Source organism: Neodiprion fabricii, chromosome 3, assembly GCF_021155785.1.
Source record: "Neodiprion fabricii isolate iyNeoFabr1 chromosome 3, iyNeoFabr1.1, whole genome shotgun sequence".
In the NCBI taxonomy this organism is placed as follows: Eukaryota; Metazoa; Arthropoda; class Insecta; order Hymenoptera; family Diprionidae; genus Neodiprion; species Neodiprion fabricii.
Genome location: NC_060241.1, coordinates 40,897,258 through 40,912,192, shown reverse-complemented (window position 1 = coordinate 40,912,192; position 14,935 = coordinate 40,897,258). Strand labels below are relative to the sequence as shown.

At 43.0% G+C, this 14,935-nt stretch overlaps 1 long non-coding RNA gene across 1 annotated transcript; it reads left to right on the top strand.

Moving 5' to 3' along the window:
* Positions 1-5,662: 5,662 nt before the first annotated feature.
* Positions 5,663-9,391, top strand: LOC124177178. The gene is made up of 2 exons (XR_006869544.1): positions 5,663-6,261; positions 6,629-9,391. It is a non-coding gene; the product is annotated as an uncharacterized LOC124177178 (long non-coding RNA).
* The last annotated feature ends 5,544 nt before the right edge of the window (positions 9,392-14,935 follow it).

The window sequence follows — 14,935 nt, the reverse complement described above, 5'->3', positions numbered from 1 at the left end:
TCTCGAGAACTTCAATTCTAATGAATATTCAGAAATAGGTAATCATTTATGCCACTTGATGCATACTGATTGATCAACCAGATATCACTGTAAGTATGACGAATGCGAGTGGTTGGTAAGATCAAGTTCTCTGCATACGCTAATTATATGAATACTTCGTTGACTCAACAGAAGCCTGAATTATTGATTGATTGTTGTACAACATAATACGACAGTCGATTACTCGTCGTCAAGCTTGCAAAGTTAATGAATAATACTTCAAGTTCTCGCAATTTTCGAACATCACGAGAGCCATTTGAGTATCAAAAATTGCTGCACATTTTCATATTATTCTGAAGTATTGCAAATTTCGTATCGAATATATTTCGAAGCTAAAGTGATTTCATTTTTTCTTCAACTTCGTATTTCAGAGCAGAGCAGAAAGAATGAGAATAAAAACACTGCACAAACTTGTTATACGCACCAATTGTTCATCCGGATTCAAATTCAAATTAAAATAATTTGTAAGTAAATTATACATGTCAGTTGAATAATAAGCAGTCGTATAAAGTGTTCTTAGGTAATTACTCTTCGTTCGACAGTTCTCAGTTCTATGAAAAGAGGATCGGACTACCGGGAGTTCTTTCCTCGCAAGTGGAAAATGCCCCCTCGCGGTGGTCTGAAACTGTATAGCATTCGCAACCCAACCGTCGTCGGTTCGTCTCGTCGCATACCAGCGCAATCTCAGCGAGCTGCAACTCCCCCCCCCCCCCCCCTACGCCCCGCCGATCCACGTGGGTTAGAGAGAAGAATATAAGGATGAGAATACAGGAGACTGAACGAGAAGCACTGCGACGCGACGGCTTGCTTGCCTTCTCGGAGATGACGACTAAAAACTCAACTGCTCCGCAAAGGGACATTTAAATGATGTCGCCGAGCAGAATAACTCAGACGGGCTCTCGTCAGCGGTGACATCGCGACTCTCTCCCCTCGGCCCTCCTTGAGCCACCCTCAAAGGTAGGGGGGAGGGGGGAGGGAGAGGATGCTAATCAGATGCCGACAGTGGCGGTGAGATCAAACGCCGCAAGAGCGTCAGCGGACGTCACCGCGTCCATTCTGTCCCCGCTGGCTGTACGTACATAGTGGATGCGATTACAGGTGGGCAGGTGGGTCGGTAGGATGCAGGTAGTAGGTGGCTGAATGATATTTGAACGCGGCTCGCAGAGTAATTCCGTCGTTGTTTCTGAAACGTGCGAAACGCATCAATTTCGTTTCTACTTATGAGCACCGGCTGACGACAGCTCTTGTCTGTATCTTATATATTACTTTTATGAATTATACGTCATTCGATCACATTGAGAACGAGAGAATTACGCTGGCGCATCGCCAATAATCCGGACTTCGAATTTCAACATGATCGTCTTGATTTTAAAATTTCAACAACACCGTCAATCGGAGTGTACTATATCATTGATGTCGCTTTATAAGTGTGAATGAAAATCGCATGTATCAGTGCCGTTGACATTCGTCGTGATATCGTTGGGAAATTTTGAGACGACTTATAATGTTGGCGTTTTCACATCGCAATTTCAAACACACGTCTTACTGCACGGATACCGTAAGTGCAAGGATAATGACTCTTCGTGATACTTGGTAACAGAGAATCATGCAAGCCTGTTCGTTGGCTCACTCTCAACGGATTTTCATTATGATATTTGAGAACGCTGACGGTCTTATTTGATCTCGTACTTTCAACATTGATACCGAAGTCGTTGAAGCGACGTTCGTGGATGTTGAACATCCGCAATCGTCATATTTGAACAGCCAAACATACTCGGGCGTCTTCGAAGCACGTATAATGCTGTGGAGTACGGCGGCGTACCGGGTCGGCGGCTCTGTGGCGACGCGCCTAATAAAACGATCGACTATTATCGTGCAATTATGCCGTCTCATTAATCCAAGGCAATTACTCGTCAGCGCTCAGCTTTGTTTCATAAGTTATGAGGGTTCCTCGTCCGCGATTCACCTTCTCCAGCTCCTGCTGCAGAAGAAGACAAGCTGCAGTCCTCGAGCATCGTCGCGGGCATGCAGTTATGTGTCCCCGGGGCAATTACACCGCGGCTTCTATCGAAAATTACATCTCGCGGAGAATCTAAGGGCGAAATTACATCCTCCTGCGTTATACTAACCTCAATCGTAATCGTCTAACAATCGGAATTTGTACCACGGTACCTACTCTGTACCTAGCTATTGCGAAAAAAAGCATAAACCTAGAACCATAATCACGGGTGCGCGTACAGGCGTCTACGGGATTCAATCCCAGCGATCGAACCCACTGTCATTTCCGGCATGACACTCTAACGGAATCCCTTCGATACCGTTTAACCGCAGTGCCGGAAAGGTAACGGATCCTGACACGCCTTGATCACCACCACCGACTGAAGGTTAATTGAATACCTTATACTGTTTTCTGAAAAATCAGAACATACAAAGATGTCGCAGTAGTGAAATTGAATTTTTCATTACTCAAATTCTTACGTGAATTCAGGAATGAGTCAGTGATGGCCTGCTCACAGAATATTACAACTTTAGAGAGCCAGCGTAGCTTTGAAGTCGCGAGAAGAAACCGTAAGCGAACGTGTAGAATCGTAGATAAATTTATTGTGTACAATTGGAGGGGGAAAAAAATGAAATAATGTAACCCAGAAGCCAGATCAAGGTACGATATGTATGCTGCACGGCGTATACGAAAAACTAGACAGCTTCTGAAGAAGCATTCCGATGATACGAGCCAAAAGGTATAAAAGAATGTACGGAAGGCTGGTAAAAAGGAAGGAAAGAAGAGGAACAATTACAAGATCAGAAGACATAAGCGACGTATAGCCTAATGCTTGATGATAATGACGGTGGACAAACAAGCTCCGCCAGCTCCGCGGGTCTTACATCGTACCGTCTTCTTTCAATTATTCTCCGCTTCTACTCTACGGCTATTGGCTGTCACAGGTGTATTCACGATTGATGCGTTAATACAACGATTTTCCTCTAGCGAAGTTTTCGCCACACACGGAGTTTAAGAAATAAACGGAGGATGAGGAAGAAAAGAGGGGGGCGAAGAGTTCGAATTCTTTTTGAAAGTGCAGAGTAGTAAAAGGAATGCAGATCAATTGAAGATAGTTCAATTTCAGATTTCTTGCTATTGCGATAAGCTTTGAAAATAAACCTTCGGCCACTATTGACGGGTCATTTTTTGAATCCAAAAGAAAGTTAAGATTCAAAGGGAAATCTACGGTAGTGGCAGGACGAAGGCAGAGTCATCGAGGGCACTGCCACTTGGGAGTCCACGGTTAGTACTGGGAGATGTCGGTCTTGCAGCGGAGAGTCGGGCTGGTTCGATGATTGAAAAAAATCCGTGGAGCCAGTTCCCAATACCGAAGGCCGCAGTGACGAACGATGGGTAAGAGAGAAGAATAGTGGATCAAGAGAGTCAAGGGGTTGAGTGACGGGTGGCGGCGCTTTTGCGACAATGTAGATTTGTTTGCATTTAAAAATCAAATCGGCCTGCGGCGGTATGCATGCGAGGAGCTGAAGCTGCTGCATCTACTGCCGCTGCTGTTGCCGTCGCGAACTGAGGACAATGCGCGGAGCCGGTAGTTTTTGCGTTGTTTGCTCCAAACGGGAATCTCTGCGAGGCGACCGGCCAACCGACCGACAGTCTAAGCGGCAACCTGCAACCAAGCAGATTCACTACTCGCGAACAATGAAACCGAAGTCCAAGCACCGCAATGGACCTCGCGTGATTACACTCTGAACAGAACTCATTCTGTATATTCCCCCCTACCCCTCCCCCCCCGGCCCGCTTGCTCTCTCTTTCTCTCTCTCTCTCTCTCTCTCTCTCTCTCTCTCTCTCTCTCTCTCTCTCTCTCTCTCTCTCTCTCTCTCTCTCTCTCTCTCTCCTCTCTCTCTATCTTTCTCTCTCACTCTCTCGAAGCACGGTAAGCTGAGGTGAGGCAAAGCCTGCTCTAATTAAGGCTAAATCAAGACTCCGATCCCTTCCACTTATATAATATACCTCAGATTATCCTGAGTAATAAGACCGGTATGAATCTGAATGCCGAGGCACTCCGTGAACACGGTATAGCAGAGTTTGCGGTTCTTACGACGGATCATGAACCGTGGCTGTTGAAACCAAATTCAGGTTCATGCCATTGCATGCGGCACCTCATTATCATCTCTAAGCTAACAAAAATGGCTAGCTTGTACGAAATCACCAATAATGTACGACATATTTCAAGAAAATCCGATTGAAACCTGCTCGAAAATAATTAATGTGTGCAACTGCTTGTAGACGCAAGAAGGGTTACTACAGCAAAATAAAATGAGGTTGCATTCAGGTATGATAAATCGAGGCTTACAGCTTTGCAGGTTTTATACTACGATTTCGATACTGTTGTATCATTTCCTTTGATCAGCATTTGGCGTGACTTTTAACGAAACCTGTAGTTTAAAAATAAATTCACAATTTCAAATGTTACATTCAAAATCGTTTACGTTTTCCAACTTGTATATTTACATACATTTATCGGTATATTTGCAAATAATTTTTCGGAACTCTCCATCCTTTCTTTCCTGCATATTCTCTGCTCCACTACAACAACTACTACTACTACTGTGTCTAGTAAACGCTTTCCTTTCCCATTCCTCGTTTCCTTATCTGATTTGTCGATGCTAAAGGTATTACTTTTGTAGTAGTTTTCGTCTCCATCCGTTACTTTCATCTACCGACACTATCGCAAGAAAACACATCTGGCCTTGAAGTTGATCCCTCATCTTTCCCAGCCATCGACGAATTATTTCCACTGTTATAAGTTTAACCGTTTCAGAACGAGGTAGAAATCGTTACGATGTCGCCATACTTTGAATATTGTTTACTTTGAATGATAACCAATGAATCATCAGCTAATTTTGTCAACGAGTACGAAATGATAAAATGGGAAATTACCATGACTTCTATTATGTATTATCGATTTCGAAAAAAATTTCGACAAAATAATACCGACAAATTATAGATAATTACAATAACCACGAAGGTAAATTATAACTATAAGTTTCCAACGTCTTACATTTAATCAATTTGTCCTTCCAAGTCTTGTTCACGTCAGTCTTTATAAGCTCTTATGATAGCGCCATAGGCGTAACTAACGTAAGCCGCGAAACTTTAAGAAGGCAGTGTTCAATAATACTTTAACCACTTGGCTTCTTATTAGCTACATCTGCCAGTGCAAGCATGATAATACTGTGCATATGTATGATACGATACGATCTAACTAAATGTATATGAAATTAAATCAACAGGTTCAGACAAACATACAATACATCAAAACATTTGGAAATTTATATGTCCGTACTCCAAATACATTTGATTCAATGTCACCCGTAATCTTTTTAAACAGGGACTGGACATGGATAGTTCAGTACATTTTAACTGCGATCGATTCCGCCAATTCTGAGTTCTGATTGCAAAGCTCAATAACCTGATTTAATTTAAAACCGAAAAAGACCATTTATGAAAATGATACTTGTTAATAAGTCAAGACAAGATTAAAATTTTGGAAAAATTTTCATTCCAAACGTTTCTGAATTTCCCCGATTCCCTACGTCTTGTATTTCAAATAATTTCGCTGAAAATATACAAATTGGCAGTCCAATGAAGAGAAGGATCGCAGCGCAGATATCTGTCTGTTCTCGACGGCAATCAAGCGAGCACGTTTCACAAAACTGTAAGTCGGCGGGCTGGCAAGTGGGGACGAGATACTTTGAGCATCTGCAGCTTCGAGCTAAAGTTAAAGAGTTTCTCGAGGGATCCGATTAATCACTCAGAGAGTGCTGAGTTTCAAGATGAAATAACGTTCCGGCCCTATCGATGAGAGGCCCACCGGACTTGGATAGGTTCTCAGCAGCCATCATCGCCACTATTGCCAGCGCTACAACACCGGGGGCCCTGAGGCTTGACGCTAATTCCAGCTGGGAAGACAGACATTAAAAAGTTACATTTAAATATGATCAATTAAATTACAGCTTTGCGACCGCATGACTAGCTTATACTCACGTGCTCTGCACCGAGCAAACAACTCTTCTCTTCACCCTCATCATACGGTCAAGCTACAAACGCAGTGCGAGACTTTAATCACCGGTGTCAATACCAATCGGCCGCTTCAACCTGATTTAAAGTCGTGCAATCGCTGAGAGCCAACGCTGATTGTGAATCAACAGATACGGCACAAGGTGTGCAATGTGATATACTCATGTTTCTACACTAAGTATACCTACTTGGGTATAATTTTAGGAGTCTTTGCTGTTGTACTTGTTAATACCAAGAGACAAAGGATCATTTTGTTTGGACCGAAGAAGGTGGACTTTGTACGGTTATAAGATTTTTCTACCTCTTCATTTATACGCAACGCCCAATTTGAACACTGTTTGAATCTTTAAACCTTGACCATTGACAAATGTGTTCGGAAGATCCGGGATTGATTTCTTCAAGCAATAGTTGTCTTCTATTTCTACCAAGTTTCGGTACCTAATCGCTTTCACCAACTGTTATTTACCCATATGTTTGTTTTTTGATTCTGTCATGTACCCCATACCTTAGCATGGGTCGTTGACGTCGTTCTCAGGGATGTCGGCTTTGTCAAAGAAACTGGGGGATGGGCATCGCGTCGCACGGTTTGAACTGCCAGAGATCACACGCGGACGATTTCATCCTGGAGAAAGAGGAGTAGGAGAGGCAGATAAAGCGGAAGAGCGAGAGCGAGAAGAAAAAGGAGATGAGAAACATTCTCGGATTACAGGAACCCCCTTCAGCCTGACATCCCCCCTACTCAAAGAGGCCTACTTCCTTGAGTGTAAGCGTAACATGCAGACGATTACCAAAAAGATGATTTCACATCTTCATATTCTCATTCAAGTGACTGTTGCTATTCGTCTAGTCCACATTTTATAACGATATCTGGGTTACTTGCTGCCAATATATTGATATTATGTGCGATGACCGTAGGATCGCAATTACCAATAGGCTGAATGTCAAGGCGTTTCTTACTGTTGAAAAACTAAAATAACCAGAAGTCAAATCGAGGTGAAAAGAGAACAGAGATGGTAAGAGTGACCTCCGTTACAATTTTTCAGAAGCCTGAATTGACGCCGTTATTGCGTAGACGCGTGTATGGACCTACGCGTATGTACCTAACCAAGGCAGGTGCGTAGGACTTCTGCTCGTGTGAAAAGATGCCGAGGATAGAGAGAGCGTAGCTGTGAAACGAGGATCCGCAGGTAAATATATTCGTTTCGTGGCGGGTGCCTTATACCAACCTAGCCCGTCGTCGAGGCATGATCACCGTATCGAAGTCACGTTCGGGCAATGGGACCAAACACTGTCATTACCTATACGCGCCGGTAATGCTCGGCAACGCCGAGCAGCCGGCCTCGAAGTTGCGGTTCCATCGGTCTCCGAACGGACCTCTCTTGAATTAATCGAATTGTTCCGCGGGGAACGAACTGCTTATTACCCAGCATCGCCGTCTACCCGGGACAAGGGTGAGAGGGAAGGGAAGGGATACTCGAGAGATCCTAAAAGGAGAAACGGAACCATGGTGGAGAAAAAACCCGCGCTTCGGGGTTTGCGCACTTTGCGTTTTGAAGCCACATCATGCTATCAAGGCATATTCTTACGTTGAGTAGACAATAGTCTTCGAGGCACACATCTTACAACACTCTCAACAATCCTCCATGAATCTTGGATGAATAACGGTTTCAAATGAATGACCGACTCTGTGTGTAATTTGTCCATGTGTCAAAGTTGTGCCATCGGTAGAAAACATCAGCTCGAAGTCAGAAACCATTCTGGTATCTGTATCACGTATAGTATATTATATCGTATACATGAATTCGAAATATAATCGTATGCATTTTAATAGTATAACGTATAACGCGCGTGTGATATGGCCTGTGGGTGTAATCACGATGCTGATGCCCAACTCGCTAAACTATGATTTAGAAAGCCAACGCGGTAACTTATATAAAGAATAATTAGGACCTTCCGAAGTGAACTAGCATCATTCTCCTTGAATGAAATTGCTGAGTAAGGAATTAGGCTGCAACTTTCTATTCGTTTTTTTTCTGGTAAAATTTTGAATGGCTAAGGGTAGCCATTGCCTCAAGAAGTTCCTTCGAGACAGAAAGATGAACCATCGTATTTGCGCAGAAAGTGTAAAGAGACATAATGTTGAAGAAAATGGCTGCCATGAATGATAAATCAGACGTAGGTACATGTGTAACATTCCCGAGGTACTATTCGCTAGAAATCATTACGCCAAGAGAGTAATTCCCAACTAAGCTCAGCCATAAATACATAATGCATCGTGTTGGTAGATTACCCAGGTTTCCCACACGAGGTACGACCAACGTACGTACTCCAGGTAAACCAGCATGGCGTTGTTGTTACCCAGCGTTATGACCAGCCTCCCGCAGCACATTTCTGTGAAATCATGCATCACGCCGAGGTATTTCAAATATATATCCGAGGTACCGTGTCTGCAATGTGAGCACCCCTCTTCGCCTTTCCTTCTATATCTTCGTTTTCTTCTTCATCTTCTATATTCACCCATCCATCTTCCAAGCAGAAAACTGACGAAAGTTCTACGCCACCCGTTACAGGAGGATAGATACAATTCCGTGTCTGTCAGCATCAACAGGGGTAAAACGTAAGTGAGGGCAAGAAGATAAAGAGGCTTTGCGCCAAGTGTTATGCCTACGGGAAAAATGAAGCCGAAGCCCCGAGTAAAATGGTTGTCCTGGGTAGATGAGAAGACCATGACCAGAAGCTTAGTGCACCTGTATAGGTCAGTATAATTAAAAGCCAGAGAATCATGCGCATCGCATTAATACTCCATATCGCGATCGCGCATGACTCTGAAGATCGTCGGTTCGTTGCCGTTTAGTTAATTGGTAAGGCATTCCAAGTTCGCGGTATATAAAACATCCGTGTGATTATTCAGAGTAGTTATAATTACCTATGCAAAGAGCTGCAGATGCGATTAAAGCGATGATAATGTTAAACCAACCGAGACTTTAATTATCTTTCCAAGATCTGTTTACTTATACCTCCGTTATCCATTGTATGAAACGTTTAAATATTAAAAATTGAAAGAATTGAGTAGAAATGCAGTTAGTTAGCTATAAATGGGTACAGAACAAAAGTATATTTTTAACATTGTACGTATCAAGTTTGTCAAAAACCTAGGATTGATTCCTTCACAATTACGTGCGTATTCGGATGCCTGTAAACGCCAAGTTACGCATACTGGGTGAGTAACGATGTATTCGTGTAATTACGAAAATAAATAATTACCCCAAGCCAGGTTTCGTCGTTACATATTAACGAAAGGCGGAAGAATTATCACAACGTGATCTTATCTGAGTAGCCCACCTGCTCGCGGATAGCTAGACATATACTTAAAACCTACTCACATGCTATATAATAATAATGAAAGCGGTAGAGAAATTATTATGATAGAAAAGAAATATGAGCGGAGAATGCGAATAAGAGATAACTCGTTTGATAATTGAGCAATGCGATGCAAACGAGCGTTGATGAACGAGCCAGGCGATGAACTCTTGTCGGTAAATCTGTTGTTTATACGAACAACCTCGAGCATTTCCAACTTTCGCCCACCGCATTGAAATCATTGTTCATAGCTCGACCCGATTCGACGATTACGACTCCTGGGAGCTCGAGATTTTAACACGAACCGTATCTAGATACGAAATTTCACAGCAGCAGGAAGACGCGGACCAATCACTTGGTATGCCACAGAATTTCAATTTTGCGCATCACTGAGTGGCTTGACAAATCTATTGCCAAATCAACTTTTCGGTGTGATTTGTCGCGCTGCATTACTCACCTTCGATATAAATTGTTTATAATACTTATGACTTACAGAGAATAATAGAAGAGTAACGAATGCGGCAAATGAAACGATCCAACCAGACTCTCGGTTCACGCCTTTGAAAAGTCGGATGATTATCAAGTTCGTTATCGCAGTTTTTCCCCGTAATCTAGACGAAGTGCATATCTAATTCGGTACTTATTTACCGATTCTGATATTACTCGAATCGATAAGCGGACACCTTACGATCATATCTAAATACTTGTAAAGGTATAATCACGCGTGCGTTATATCTGCATCATTCTCGTGTGCTGCAAGTTTTTACATTGCCCAATTATTTTCATTTGACTGTTCACGAACACTGAAGTATCGCGAGCGGCTTCACAGACGCCTGCGGCAGTGTTGAAGAGTTTTGATAAGAAGAATAATTCCTGGCATGGTCATGCATTCCATCGAGAATGAAAACTTGTGCTGTTATATAGGTATGATTGAATTTTTGAAATGGTATTTATTGAATGATCTGCATTTTTTTCTTTCAATTCAGCCCCAGACGCTTGCCGCGGTCTTCGTCGCATTGTTATACCTAATGTGAGGTATAATAACCAGTTTTTAACGATGGTAAATCGCGCGGTGGGTATATACATACATATTTGCCGTAGCCAATAGGAAAATCCCTTGCTCAATACTTTGTTACGATCATGTATATATATATATATATACGCTTAGTACTTACTCGCGTAGTTACTTATGATTACGAGATCCCGTGCGAGCAAGGTACGCTTCCCGCATATCAACGAACCTGGTTACCAAACGGCAAAAAAGCGTCCTCGAGTGCCGTCCAAGAAAACTGCTTGCTCGGTTGCCGGTTCTGGAAGGACGATCCAGAGGAGAAGCTGATGGAAGAGATGGAGGGAGGGGGCGAGGAGCAGCAGGAGAAGGAAAAGATGTTGATCCAGAGAGGGGGGGGGGGGGGGGGGAGTGGAGGAGGTGGTCGTGGTCGTGGTCGGAGAGGATTGGAGTGGAGCGAAGTGGAGGAGCTGAGGACGAAAAAGAGGAACACGGACAAAGCACGATAGATATCCGTCGCTCAACCGATCACCGTGTTGCTAAATCCTTGATAACCAGTTCAAGAAACGCTTATCAGTAAGGAGGCGGTATGGCGCGTGAGTGCCGGCCTTGTTCTACGTATACTAAGTAAAAATCTTTCACGGGTACATCAATTTCTATTACCTATAGATATAAAAAGTAGAGGATAAATTTGTTCATTTAGCGGGGTTTCGCTTTTCATAACCTGCGATCGAAAGGTACGCTTCATGACAAGTTTCTACGTTAAGAGAATGCTGTAGTAAATCTTTACCGATGTGACTTACGTTACATGTCACTTATTTTCACTATTATCAAAGCCTACGCATCACTGATGTGAAAATATCGCAGCCAGCGAAATTCTACGCGCAATACCGAATACAATTATCTGAATAAAGTTCTGTTTGACGCAATAATAGTATCAAGAAATATTTTCCAGTAATTACATTACTACATGCATAATTGCAGATGCATAGGGTTTGACAAGAGTCAGAATAAGTGACATTTTTCTCGACTGATAAAGACTGACTATGTCATCCTCTTTGAAAATTCGTCATTCAGATGTATCTTTCGTTTCGTATCTGATTGTGAGAAACTGTTCTTCATAGTACAGTTGCAAGCTACGGGAACAACTACACCCCGTGTTTGTGTACTTCACAGCTGCATGGTCTTCAAATTTCGACGCTTTCTCATTTTGAACACATGTCTGCAGTTTTCAATGGATTTTAGACTTTCGTATAATTTTCTAAAATGCAAAGTGTGAGCTAACCTTAGTACCTGCTATAAATACAAATTTAGCCAGGCGTATCAGTATACTTTGTTCCTGTTGTGTTCTTTGAGTCTATCATTTTCTTTAAACATGTATCAGTGAAGAGGTATATGTAATACTAATCAAGACACTTGAAGCCCGTTTTTGAAGTTGTAAATACAATTAGGGTATCAAAAGACGATACTGATTATTGCAAGAGTCATGTTCAGGTGTATACAATAATCACGCTTGTACGTAAATATGAGTACAAATGAGCGAACACACGGTTGCACATTAATTATTTCTTGAACACATTTCACGGTGTCGATTCGATGCTATTTATGGCGCTGTTCGCGGTGCAAACTAGGTGCGTGCGCAAAGATATAATCTCGGTTTGAATCCCATGTATAAAAGCTCCGTCATGCTCATACAGACTTACTGGCGCCATGCATATGGAGGGTCATACTCGGTGGGTGGTCATTCGTCCGTTCTAAAAACGGGAAGTTTCAAGTATTTTGCCATAGACATATGCGCGCGTACGCAAAAGCATACAACCAACCACGGTTGTGTTCGCTGCGTTCATCATAATTTCTACACAGTTTACATAAATAAAATTTATCTACAATTTGTACTGCTGATGAATTCGAATTGGTAATGACGAAGCCTTTCGCGTACCGCGGCTGCACAGCAGGCGTAATTTAATCTTTGTTAACCATCGAGGGTACCGTACGTCGTTAAAATGCAGTATGGAGACCTGACTAGCCAGCCCAACATAATCTCGCAGGAAGCGATTTCACAAAATTGCGTACCCTTGATGGTATACAGAGAAAATTTGGCGAAAATATAATAGATAAAACATGTGGAGTAAGAAAGCAGGTACAGTATCCTCGACCTTGTATCTAATTTTTCAATCTCCTATGCACGGTGGGATCTATAACCCACCGCATGTTCACAGATTGAGAGTTTTCTCTATATCCAAGACAAGAGCTCATCACAAAAACCCTCTAATTTTTCAACACCTTGGCTTGCACCAGATTTACCTGCAGCATTTGAAATGTGTCAACAAGGTTCACTATCTAATCTTACACACACGTACACCTGCTTCTGCATGCGTGTAAGCGTAGTTCGCTCCCTGTCGTCAGGATATCGGAGTCCTGCGACGGATGGAACACCGGCGTCATTTTGTAAGCGAAGACTAAGTGCTCCCCGACAATCTCATCTGTAACTTTGGACAGGGTGGCGGTGCGTGGGAGGTGGAGTCGCGGGTGAAGCTCGCTCTCGGGATCAGAGCTAGACGTTCCCCGAGGGTGAGACGAGCGGAGGTGAAGAAGACAAAGATGGAGGTGAGCGTGGCGGGGGTGAGTTAAATGCGCTATCATCCCGCTGTTTCCGCCGCCAAACATCCTCTCTGCAGTCGGCGCCCCTTTTTCCTCCGTTGCGCTTGACCGTCGCGCAACCAGGCCGAAGAAGCTTCGTCTCCTTCCGCTCTTCGGACGGCCCCATCCTCGGCCTCGGCGGCAGCCGCTCGCCAGAAACAAAACAACTCTTGGAGAATTATGACTGGTTTCGTACCATCCGCAATAACTGCGTGATATATGCCCCACGCTCGCCGGAGAACACGTGAACCTCACGGGACAGCGAGCCGCCCTGCCGAGAGGGTGCGAGGCCGAAGCTACGCGAAAACCTACCCCCCCCGTACTCGAACCTCGAAGAAAATGCTCGAAGGGAATACGGAGACTCCACGTTTTGGTATGGAGCTGGGGTCCGTGGATAAACGTTACGCCATCGACTCACGGTGACGGATTTTATTATTATTGTTGCTGTTGTTGTTGTTGTTGTTGTTGTTGTTGTTGTTGTTGTTATTGTTATTATCTGACAACAATTGAATAGACTGATAAACTGGACTCTCGTACAGCCTAAGTGCAATTTCATACTCACACAAGGAATCGTTTTCACCCTGTTTCAGTCTACACGTAGATCCCTAGGGGGCATCCATTAATTACGTGAGGTGTTTTTTTTTTTTTTTTTTTTTTTTAAATCGGACCCTCCCACCCCTTACGTTACATTCACCCTATAATTTGGAAATAATTACATATCGTTACAGTCAACGCCGGGGATTAATTTTATAATACAAATTTTTATAATACAACATTTTATTTGTTAATAATTTATATTATCCGAATTAAAAAATCGACGGAAGATTTTCATTGCCCGCCCTCTTTGAATAATATTTGGTAAGATTTTGCCGGATCCCTCCCCCACACTTTGAACTCAAGTAATTAATGGGATGCCCCCATACCTACAAATCGTTCGCAAGTGGTATTCACCATGTGAAGTTTTGTAAATGAAACGGAAGTGATATTATTACGGGGATGTCATTTCAGGGCTCCATCATTTGAGGCGCAGATACGCACGTATAAGAGTTGACGACAGACCGGGGTGAGGAAAAGTTGACGAAGGCTGCGAAGACGTCGGATCCCTAGAGGATCTCGGAGACTGGAATGAGTCGAGAGAGTTTATCTGAATCACGGTTCGGCGAACTAACGAAGACGCTAGAGCAACTGGGGCTACTCTCCCCCTCGGTTAACTCGCAAACGATCGCATTTCGATTGTTTTAGTGAGGCAATTTTTTTCTCTTGGAGCAGTTGCTCGATATCTATTTCCCTTCTACCGATAACCCCGAAGTACTTCGGGGTTATTATTCTCCGCGTGTAAATTTAAATTCTACCTAATTGAGTAGGTACGGTACAGAAAACATCGGTTGATAAATTTCAGGGATTTTCCTTAAAGTCCCTTCGTCCCGATCACACTTCATTCGACAAAAGTGTGACGTAGATGTATCAAGAGTAGGAGTGTATCGAAATAAGGAAATGAAAATCAGGAATTTCAATACTCCAAATTGTCACATACATCCTGAAAAGATTGTAAACGATCATTTTCAAGTATTCAGGAAGCATTACTTTCGTTCAATATTATACCAATTGTAGGAAAGGTTACGAGTAACGGGAGTGAAAGTTTTATTCTCCCATAGGTAATATAGCGCCAATTTTTGAGTGACGGTGACTAATTGGACCGCCTCTCTCATTTCGGCATCATCATAGGAATTCGAATAAGGATGACGATTACGAGGAATAGGCGGGGGAAGTCGATTAGGAGAGAATTCATAGTCGTATATAGGTGCCGA